The sequence below is a fragment of the Octopus sinensis genome, linkage group LG5, assembly GCF_006345805.1.
Source record: "Octopus sinensis linkage group LG5, ASM634580v1, whole genome shotgun sequence".
Classification (NCBI taxonomy): domain Eukaryota; kingdom Metazoa; phylum Mollusca; class Cephalopoda; order Octopoda; family Octopodidae; genus Octopus; species Octopus sinensis.
This window is the reverse complement of record NC_043001.1, coordinates 43,433,878-43,444,667: the sequence shown is the minus strand read 5'-3', so window position 1 is coordinate 43,444,667 and position 10,790 is coordinate 43,433,878.

The window sequence follows — 10,790 nt, the reverse complement described above, 5'->3', positions numbered from 1 at the left end:
TTATATATTTTTTTCTGATAGAATATCCCGTTTTCGGATACGGAGATTCCAGAAAATTGACAAAAATCGGTATTTTGAAATTTTTGCCCCCTCCTTCCTCCTCCCCTTCCCCAAATTTCTTCCTTTCTTACTTTTTTCCCTAGTCCTAAAAACTTAACCCTAAAACTCTAACGATAACCCTAACTATAAAAATTTTTTCAGAATCTCTGTATTTTTCCACATATTTTGAAAAAAAATTTCTGAAAAAAGTTAACAATGAAGAAATTGGTGGGTGGGGGGGTAATTTCCAAATGCCCATTCTTGCCAATTTTTTTGCAGATTCATATTCTGTGTAGCTGAAAACGGGGGTTTGTGTAGAAAAAGAAATTAAATTTTAAAAGGGGCGTTTTTGGGATGGGTACAAAAGGAAGTCTTGCCTTTATTTATATTTTTATTTCAGTTTGATATTTATTGTATCAGTTCTTTTTGCCAAACCGCTATCTTACCTGGAGGTAAACAAACCAAAATGTGTGTGTGTGTGTGTGGCAAATTTACTTTGGACGACCTGAGGACATAGTTAGAGATTGCATTGCACAAGGTGCTACATAGTTGGACTGCCAGATCAATTTAATAAAAAGTAGCTCAAAACTTTCAAAATGTCATAGATTATGTTTTTAAAAATAGCCCAAAATGAAAATTTTACTAGCATATATATATATAACGGAGAAAGTAATTATTAAAGGGTTGACTCAGGAAATATTTTTATAAATTTACGTTCTAAGAAATTTCCAATAATTTTGAATTCTCAAGTTTATTGAATTTTTAAACTCCAATTTCTCACAAATTTAAATATTCATTGCATTCACTGCAAAGTATTCCATTTTCATTTGCAAAGCCTTTCATTCTGTCTTTTAAGTTTTAATTCACTATTTGGAAAACCAACCGGTTATTTTATTAATGTATACATAATGTAAAAACATTTATTGAATGTAAATTTTTTTCAATACCCGTATAATTTTTGAACACAGGATAGCTGTGAGAAGAGCCTAGAAAGTTGGGTAATTACTATTAGAAGATGAGGAGGAAAAAAGTTACCAACAACTACTTGAAATTTGCACCTTATTCAGTTTCCAAACATTCTGTATCACTAAGCTAATATATGCACAAACAAGTTGCACAAGGGATTTCAACAATGACACATACACACACTTGCGCGCACACATAGATATACATACACACAAACGAAAGGCAATGTGTGTGTGTGTGTGTGTGTGTGTGCTCACTGACAAAACTTCGTGTGGTATCACTTTTGAGATGTTTTGTCAGTGAACAGGTTGCGGTTTCAAAGCGACAAAAATATTTTGACACCAATGAAATTTAATTGTTGAGGTGAAACTGGTTATACTAAAATACAGAGGTCCATTAATGGTGCTTCTTAAATACAGGTGTTACATACAAAACATTTTAAATGTATGCTGTGTGGACATGTAATGACACCCTAGCCTTAACCCTAACCCTAACCTTAACCCTAACCCTAACCCTAACTAACCCTAAAACTAACCCTAAAAACTAACCTTCCCCCTCATATTGTTACATAGATGCATCGGAACCTCTGTATTTAAGTAGCACCATGAAACTAATGGTTTTCGTGTTTTCTTGAATGGCTTACAAACTTCTTCCATGCTGCAATCGTTTTTGTTTCAGCAGATGACCTCAGATCAAGTCACTTGCAATGCAAGTATATCTCTGTCATTTTTTAAATCACTGTGAATAAATGCCAGCAATAACCATCTCAAGCTCTCCAATATTTTAATTTCTAAACAGAAACAAGCAGGGACAGTGAGTAAGGGTTGCAAAAAATTCATAATCTCTCAAATTTTCCTTTTTTATAGCATATAAATGTATTTATGAGAAGAAAAATATTCTTTGCTACTCTAGGCACAAGGCCCGAAATTTGGGGGGAGGGGCCAGTCAATTAGATCAATCCAGTATGCATCTGGGACTTAATTTATTGACCCCAAAAGGATGAAAGGCAAAGTTGACCTCCACAAAATTATGGGGAAAAAATATTGAAAAACAACAAATACATGCAAGAGTGGTAGAGAAATCAGGAGGGTTGTCTTTGAATGTGCTAGAAACAACAGCCAAATCGCCCTCACTTTTCCCTCTGAAAATATTAACAATTTTTGGGTTTTTTTTTACCAAAAATGCTCTTCCCATGGTTTTGAAATGCAAAAAAATATTAGCCAAAATAGGTTGGGAGAGGGATGATAAGGAGGGTGTAAAAAAAAAGAGCTTTCAAAACATCTTTCATACAAAGATGCCCCCCTCAACCCCATCATTTTGAAGGCTGTGGCTTAAAAAAAATGGGGAAAATCCCCAAAACGTTTTCCCTACAAATTTCTTTATAATTGTAATCTATGCTGTTTGAAAGGGATTTGTATAAACTTTCATTAAATGATACCCATCTTCCTGAAAGTTATGAGAGAAAAAATTCAAATCATGTGAATTTTCCGAAGCTTCCCTCTTCACCCCCTTGAAAAAATTCTTTCTCATAAATCCATATATACCCTGAAGCCACAACATCTAAGTGGTATTTGTTGAAAATTTTGTTAAAAGGTATTCATTTTTCTGGATGTTATGAGGCAGCAAAGTTGTGGGGGTGTATACGTCTGTAGTAATGCCCTTTTATTTATATGATTTTTTCATTTCTTGTTTATTTCATTCCACATATGCAATGTTCCCCCCCTCTCTCTCTCTCTTTCTCTCTCGCTCTTTCTCTCTCTCTCTCTCTCTCTCTCTCTCTCTCTCTCTCTCTCTCTCTCTCTCTCTTTCTCACACACACACCCTGCAAAATTTGCAGATGGGCTGCTGAATTGAAATCTCTATGTTGCTTTGAGGGAAAGGTAAAACTTGACAAACTGCTTCCCCCTTCTGTAGTTGGACTACTGTGATGTTTGTTTAAAAAAGAGAGATTATAACTGTGATAAAATAATAAAAGCAATATTTTCTAAGCAAGTGAGCACTACTATACAAAGAAATAATTAGATGTAAAATATAAAAATTATTAGAATTGGGTATCAAATGTGAAAATATCATCAAGGGGCTAGCAGAAAACTGCCCGAAGGGTGGTCTTTCTGCTAGTATATACTATAATGGAGAAAGCTGCTTATAAATTCGGTATGTAACAATTATTAATAGTACTAAAGAGAAAGTAATATTAAGAGCTTGACCATCTGGAAATATTTTTATAAATTCATGTTCTAAGAAATTTCCTATGATTTCGATTTCTGAAGTTTATTGAATTTTTTTTAACCCCAAATTCTCACAAATTGCATTCACTGCATCCAATTCTTCATAAATTTAAATATTCATTGCATTCACTGTGGAGTAGACTTTTATGTTTAATAATAAACAATATTAATTCATTGAAGGCAACATTTCACATTTTTATTTGGAACAGTCTCTCATTCTCTCTTACCATTATTTTCATTAATGATAATTTAATAATACCTATATAACTTTGATATGAGGCACAATTTCAAGACCATTATCAGTTTCCACAGTTCGTTAAATGAATATTTTTGATAAAAGGAAAATTTTTTAATATACTGGTATAATTTTTAAGTGAGTTTGTGTTGAAGGAATGCATGCTGTCACACAAAATAGCTGTATAACTTTGATACAAGGCTCAATTTCAAGAATATTATCAGTTTCCGGAGTTTGTTAAATGAATATTTTGATAAAATGAAAATTCTTTACTATACTGGTATAATTTCTCACAGCACCAGACTTGTGTGTGTGTATGTGTGTGTGTGTGTGTGGTGTGTTTGTGTCCATTCATCTATCTATCTATCTATGCACACCTATGTAAGTTCTACCAACTATTAATGATAAGTATATATAACAGATTGACTCAGCTATATATCTACATATAAATGTCTGTAATGTCCATTAGTTAGTCACACCCTCCATAATAGCCATATTATAGGTTTGACTCTCTGGAAAATTTTAATAAATTTCCCTGTTTATATGTATTAATAAAAAGCACTTTCGAAGCATCTGTTATTATTTACCATCACAAATTTAAATATTTGTTGCCAAGCTTTACATTCACTGCAGAGTAGGTTTCAACATTTGATAAACAATATTATGTTCTGGCAAGATTTTTCATTTTCATTTTCAACACAGTCTCTCACTTTCTCTTTCTCCAGCCTCTAATTGTTTTCATTAATGATAATTTACTTAATACATATTCATTGCAATTTTTTCATTTCAAGTTTTATTTCATTATTTCAGATGAGCAAATCAGGTATTTTGTTGACTTAAACTCACTATGTAAATGCCCTCAATTTATTGTTTACACATACTGAAAACAAATTATATTGGACAACTTATTAAAACTTACTGAAGCTTCGAACTCATGTGACTCATTACCTTTCTGTCATTATCTAAGAATTAGCAAGTGAATTTGTCGCTATGGCTATTTCATAAGCTTTAGGTATTAAAATATCTCTATGTGATCACTGCTATTTTTCTGTACATTAAACATAGCTTGATGTTTGTTTAAAAAAGAGAGATTATGACTGTGATAAAATAATGAAAGCAATATTTATTAAGCAAGTGAGCACTGTTCTGTTTGGTTACATTTTCTATTGCTGATTCGCCTAGGTTCAACCTCTTTTGGCATTGGAACATCAAACAAGTCATAACAAACTTCCATCAATATTTCTTCTCTTTCTTCGGTATGTCTTGTCTTCAACTGGTTCAAATGTCATTTGTGCTCTCCTATTTGACCTTTCATTATGTACATCATACTACCTATTCTTTTCATCACTATATTCCATTCTTATATATTTTGAAATGAACCCTATCTCCCACATTAAAATACTTTGTTGTGTTTCTTGGGTTTTCCCTGTAAGTTTTTTGGGATCTTTTCGGTTTGAACTGCCGTTCAAACCGAAAAGATCCATTTTTTGTAGGTAACAATTTATCAAAAATTGATTTTATCTTCTAGACAAACAGCTTTATGGGTGACTTGCCTGAACAGGTATTCAGGTTAAGTGTTACTCTGTGAGCCTCTAAGAATTGAGTTAATGCTGCACCATTGCCTAATTCATTTCCTGTTTCTTTTTTTTAGTGCTTACTTAAATGTGACAACGAACCTTTCTGCTTGCCCATTTATTCTTGGGCGAAGTAGAGATGTGATTGATTGCATACCTCTCACAGAAATTTTTTAATTCATATACCAAAAACTGCATTCTGTTATCTGATACTATGGTGCCCAAGACATTGCATCAAGCAAAAAGTTCATGAAGGAACCTTATTGTTACCTTTGAGGTTGGTTGGCTGCATTTACATATCTCCAGCCACTTGGTATAGCTGTCTACTATGATCAGATAATACATGCCATTTATCAGTCCAACAAAATCTATATGTAGCCTGGATCACAGATTGTCTGTCTTAGACCACAATTGGAATTTCACTGGTGGTGACTTTTCGGTGAGAGCACAACCTCTGCAGAATTTCCCCAATTGTTCACTATCACGGTCATAGTAGGCCAATACACATAACCCCATATTACTGATTTCATTCTTGAAATCCCTGGGTGTCTCATATGAAATTCATTTAACACATGCTTTTGTAGTGCGACTGGCACTACAGCTCTTTGACCATACATCACATTATCACAAAGAGAAAAATGGTTTGCATTTGTGTTATGCATACTTTTATTTTCTTTTACCTTCAATGTTTCTTCCATCTTTGCAATGAATTTGTCATTCTCTTACTTTAATTCTATATCTTGAACAGTTACTGGCAGATCCTGAGAGACATTACACAGAATGTTTTTTATTTCATTTTTCACTCACAACATGGCAATCAGAGTACTTTCAAATATTGGGTTGTCCAGAAAGTTTGTGCCAATTTATAGTAGCTTACCTTTCCACTTATTTTAGAACATGGTTGAGTCCATAAAATAGGATTTGACTACATCTCCATTTAGAGCACAGTTTAAGCTATCTTTTCATGGAAGAAGGGTTACGTTCCTATAACCTGTGTTAATTCTGTAACCCTTTAAAATGGAAGATAAGAAAGTTCATTTTCAGTACTTGATGCTTTTCTTTTTCTGTAAAATGAAAAATGCCTCACAAGTAACCAAAGAAATATGCGCAGTTTACAGTGATGTTTCTATATCCGAAAGAACCATAAGGAAGTGGTTTGCAAGGTTCCGAGCTGGAGATTGTAGCTTTATTGATAAAGAGCAATCAGACAGACCATCCAATACAGATGATGACCAAATCAAGTCATTAATTGAGAATAACCCACACTGCACAACATGAGAATTGGCAGAAAGACTCAACCTATCAAAATCCATCATTCATGAGCACCTGGTAAAGCTTGGGTACACAAATCGTTATGATTTTTGGGTACCACATGAGTTGAGTGAGAAGAACCTTTTGGATTGCATTTCCATCTGTGATTTGCTTTATAAATGGAATGAAAAAGCACCTTTTTTAAAGCAAATTGTGACAGGTGATGAGAAATGGATTATCTACCGAAATGTTCAGAGAAACTGATCTTGGAGTAAGCAACATGAGCCACCCTTAGCCACCCCAAAAGCGAATCTTCACCCTAAAAAAGTCTTGCTTTGTGTCTGGTGGGATTGGAAAGGAATTCTGTACTATGAGCTTTCCACTTATTCAGGTCTCTGCAGAATAGTCTAATGGTAAAAATTTCAATTCCATGGATGACGTAAAAAGATACCTTGATGAATTCTTGCCGTGAAACCACCTCAATTCTGGGAAGTGGGTATTTTCAAGTTAAAGGAAAGATGGAGATGCATTGTACAACAAAATGGTTCATATTTGGTTGATTAAAAATGTAATGGCAAATATTTATTGACCTTTTTCTTTCCTTTAAAAATTGGCATGAACTTTCTGGACAACCCAATAGTTCTGTATTTTTTGGAATTAGCCTTGATACACAATCCACAAGGTCTAACCTCTTGGAAGGTATATACTCCATCTTAAAGTCGTAAGAAACCCATTTGCATTGAATGAAACCCATTTGCAGTAAGGGTAGGAATTCCTTTTTTGACCCCAAAATTGATGATAATGGTCAGTGATCAGTTTGTAGCCGAAAACTTCTACCATGCAAAAATCTGTGAAATTTCTTCACAGCAAAAACGATTGCAAGAGCTTCTTTCTTTATTTGACTATAGTTTTTTTTTCTACAGCTATCAGAGAAAGTGAGGCATGAACCACCGCCTTCATATTACCATCTTTATATTTGTGTAGCATTACTATTCCTATGCCGTATTCAGTCAGGAGCGTCAGAAGCAACAACAATCACCACTGCAGGGTCGAAATGAACCAGTGCCAAATCTGATATTAATATTTTTTTTTAATATCATCAAATGCCTTTTGACAATTATTTGACCAATTCTACTTTACATCCTTTTCTAGCAAATTATTTAGTGGAGCTTTCAGTTCATGCATATTTGGTATATAATTTTGGTAATAATTCGCTAGACCTAGAAAAGCTTGTAAGGTCATTATACTAGTTGGAGGCATATTTTTAATTGGGTTTGCCCTCAATGGGTCCAGTCGTCATCTATTCATGTCGATAATTTGTCCTAAATACTTAATTTTAAGTAAGAAAAATTCACATTTTTCCTCACTCAATGTGAAACTGTAATCCCTTATTTTTTGAAAAACACATTTTACATGTTTGACATGCTGATCATGAGATTCACTTTTAATTAATATATCATTCAGGTATGGAATTGTGAATTCACAATCTGCTAACATTGCATCCATAACCTGTTGAAAAATTGCAGATGCAACCTGTAGACCAAATGGTAATCTGTTATATTTATATAGTCTTTTATGGGTATTTCACTGTTAGATATTTTAAGTATTCTTCGTCTACTCTAATTTGTAAGTACACATCGGAGAGGTCCAATTTAGAAAATATCTTACCCCTGTTTAACTCTGCAAAAATATTCTCCGGAGTAGGTAGCAGATAGTGACATGTTTTCAGATATTCATTCAAGCCAGTGGAAAAGTCAGTACACACCCTGATTTTGTTATTCTTTTTTTAATGCACACCATTGGAGCTGCCCATTTTGCATTTGCCATTTTTGGATGACTCCAATTTTCTCTAATCTGTCTAATTCTTCCTCAACATGTTTTATCACAGCTAGGGCTTTATGATTTGAACACTGGTATTGTGTTTTCTTTAATTTGGAAACATGCCTCAGTCTTAGTACACAAACTAGAAAAGCATTTTTAATTTTTTCTTCAATTCATCTGATGCCTTATTCTTACTGGAGGAACAATCATTTATGATTTTACAGAATAGATTTGTGGGGAGGTCCCATAAACCAAACAAGTTTGTTGCATTTTTTAACACAAGCACTTTTGCTTTACAGATTTTACCACAATATATAATGTCACTTTATCATTTCACCTAAGAAGTGTAATCTTTCACCTGTGACGCCTCGTGCACTTTTCAATGTTTTCTTTAATGTAGGTTTCCCAATTTTCTTCCACGTGTCGGTATCAATAATTGAATTCTCACTACCTGTATCTAGTTATAGTCTCACATTCATGTTATTTATTTATACATACACATACTTTCTTTTTGCAGTGTCATCACAACTTTCTGTTGAGCAAACGTTTTTAGAATTTTTTTCCGACCTCTTTTGTTTCACTATTTAGTGTGAGCTTTTATGTCCTATTTTTTAACAACTAAAACATATCCGAGTTTTAAATGGACAATCTTTCTTAAAATGCAGACCTCCACCCCCATAGCATGGATTTGGTTATAACATTCTTTTATCTTTATTTATTTCTGGTTGACATATCTGTGCTTGACAGAAAGTTTTTCTTCAGTTTTCTTTACATCCTGTCACAAATTGATCATTCTTTTACATCCCTCTGCTACTGCCTGCAGGGTTAAATTCTGGTGCTTCTGTTCTAGGATTGTAAGAATCTGTGTATGTATTTTGCATCTTTGTTTGCCATCAATTCTTGCACAAAGGCATGGCATTTAAACATGTCCTCAGATAATTCCTTCAGTTTAAATTTTACATACATTTTACTTACAATTCCAGCATAACTGACAAAATCTTTATCCTCTTCTTTTACAAGGCTGAAACACTCCCAGCAAGTGTTAAACAGGGAACTCTTATTGCTGAACATTTTAGATAGCAATTCAATTGTTTCCTTGAAACAAATTTCACTTGTTTTTTTTTTTCTGGTAAGATAAAATTGCAGTATTTTTCATGTTCTAAAGGACCTAATTTCCATGATAGTAGTCTCACATTTTCATCATCTGTTCAACACTTGCATTCTTCCTTGAAAATTTCTTCATATCTTCTGAAGTATGCCAAAAAAGTTATAACCTCCTCTGGGTTATAACTAAATTGAGTTATAGCACTCACTACGCTGTCTGGCAAAAACAAACTTGCAGTGTTTCCTGACTTCAACATCAGTTTCAGCAACTGACTGTGTTGTAGTTGGTGCAACTCCTGTTGCTGCCATTACTGTTCCTTTTACAACTGTAATATGTCCACTAATAGGTCTTCCATAAATGAAAAAATTATTAATGACCAACATAAGCTTCAAATCACTTGTCGCCACTTTTATAATGTGGTTTCTGTATGTGTCACCTTAGTACCATGCACTAATAACAGTGTAATATACAATCCACTTGATATATTCCCAAATACTCTTCCAACAACTGTAACCAATCCAAAACAACTTCCAAAGAACTATAACAATTTCTCATTAATTTCCTGACACCACATGAACTCATAAACAACACCTTTCAACTTTCTTTGATTTCTCATCTCTTGTTCTCAGTCAAACGCGCTGCTACTTATATTGTTTTGTCATGTGGTATGTAATAATGTTTCCTTTACTTCAACCATATTTAGAGAAGCATATGGTTTCAACCTAGTAAACTTTAACATTGATGATTTATTTTTTCAATAAAAGTACAAAGCAAAAGTGTGAGTTCAAAAGGTTTGTTGCTGTTTTTGCTACTGAGCACAGAGAAATTTTGAGGACCGTATCAACATGATGGTTACATTTAGAAATGGCATTTAATAGGATTCATCTACTTTCAATGCTCTGTAGAGATTTTTCATACTCTTTAATAAGTCTCTCAGGTTTATTTGTTCCTAAAGCAGTTCTTTCAAATCCTATATTCTATGAGGCTGTTCAACCATCTTACCACAATTCCAACTTAGCAAAGAGAAGACCTCCTAGACAGATACATTCTTTTCTTGAGTAAATTTATGAAATTAGATATCATTTTAAACAAAATGTTCTGGACAAAAGATGATGTAAAAAATGATGAAAGTCATTTTAGTTGTACACAAATTCTTTGAGATTATAACCAAATCGACAATTTACAGATTATCCTATAATGGAAAAAAATCAGAGTCAAATAAATGAAACTTTTGCAAATAGTTTTTTCTTTTTACATAAATACTGTTATAAAAGTAAAGCTTTAGCTGTGAAGGAATTTCTAAGGAATACAATATTCATTAATTGAGTATTTACTTGTAAATGTTAAGTGATGTTAAAGGTGTGATGTAAGTAAATGAATAAAGTTATTCTGTTCATTATGTATGTGCAACACCTGTACGTCCTACTTTGACAACAATTGATGTGAGTAAACTCATAAATGGATATGAAAATTATATTTATTCATGTATAATATTTACATAATAATGTTAATAATAATGTTCGTCCTTCGGTTCGAAGATGACCAACTGACATCATCTGATGGAGCCGCCG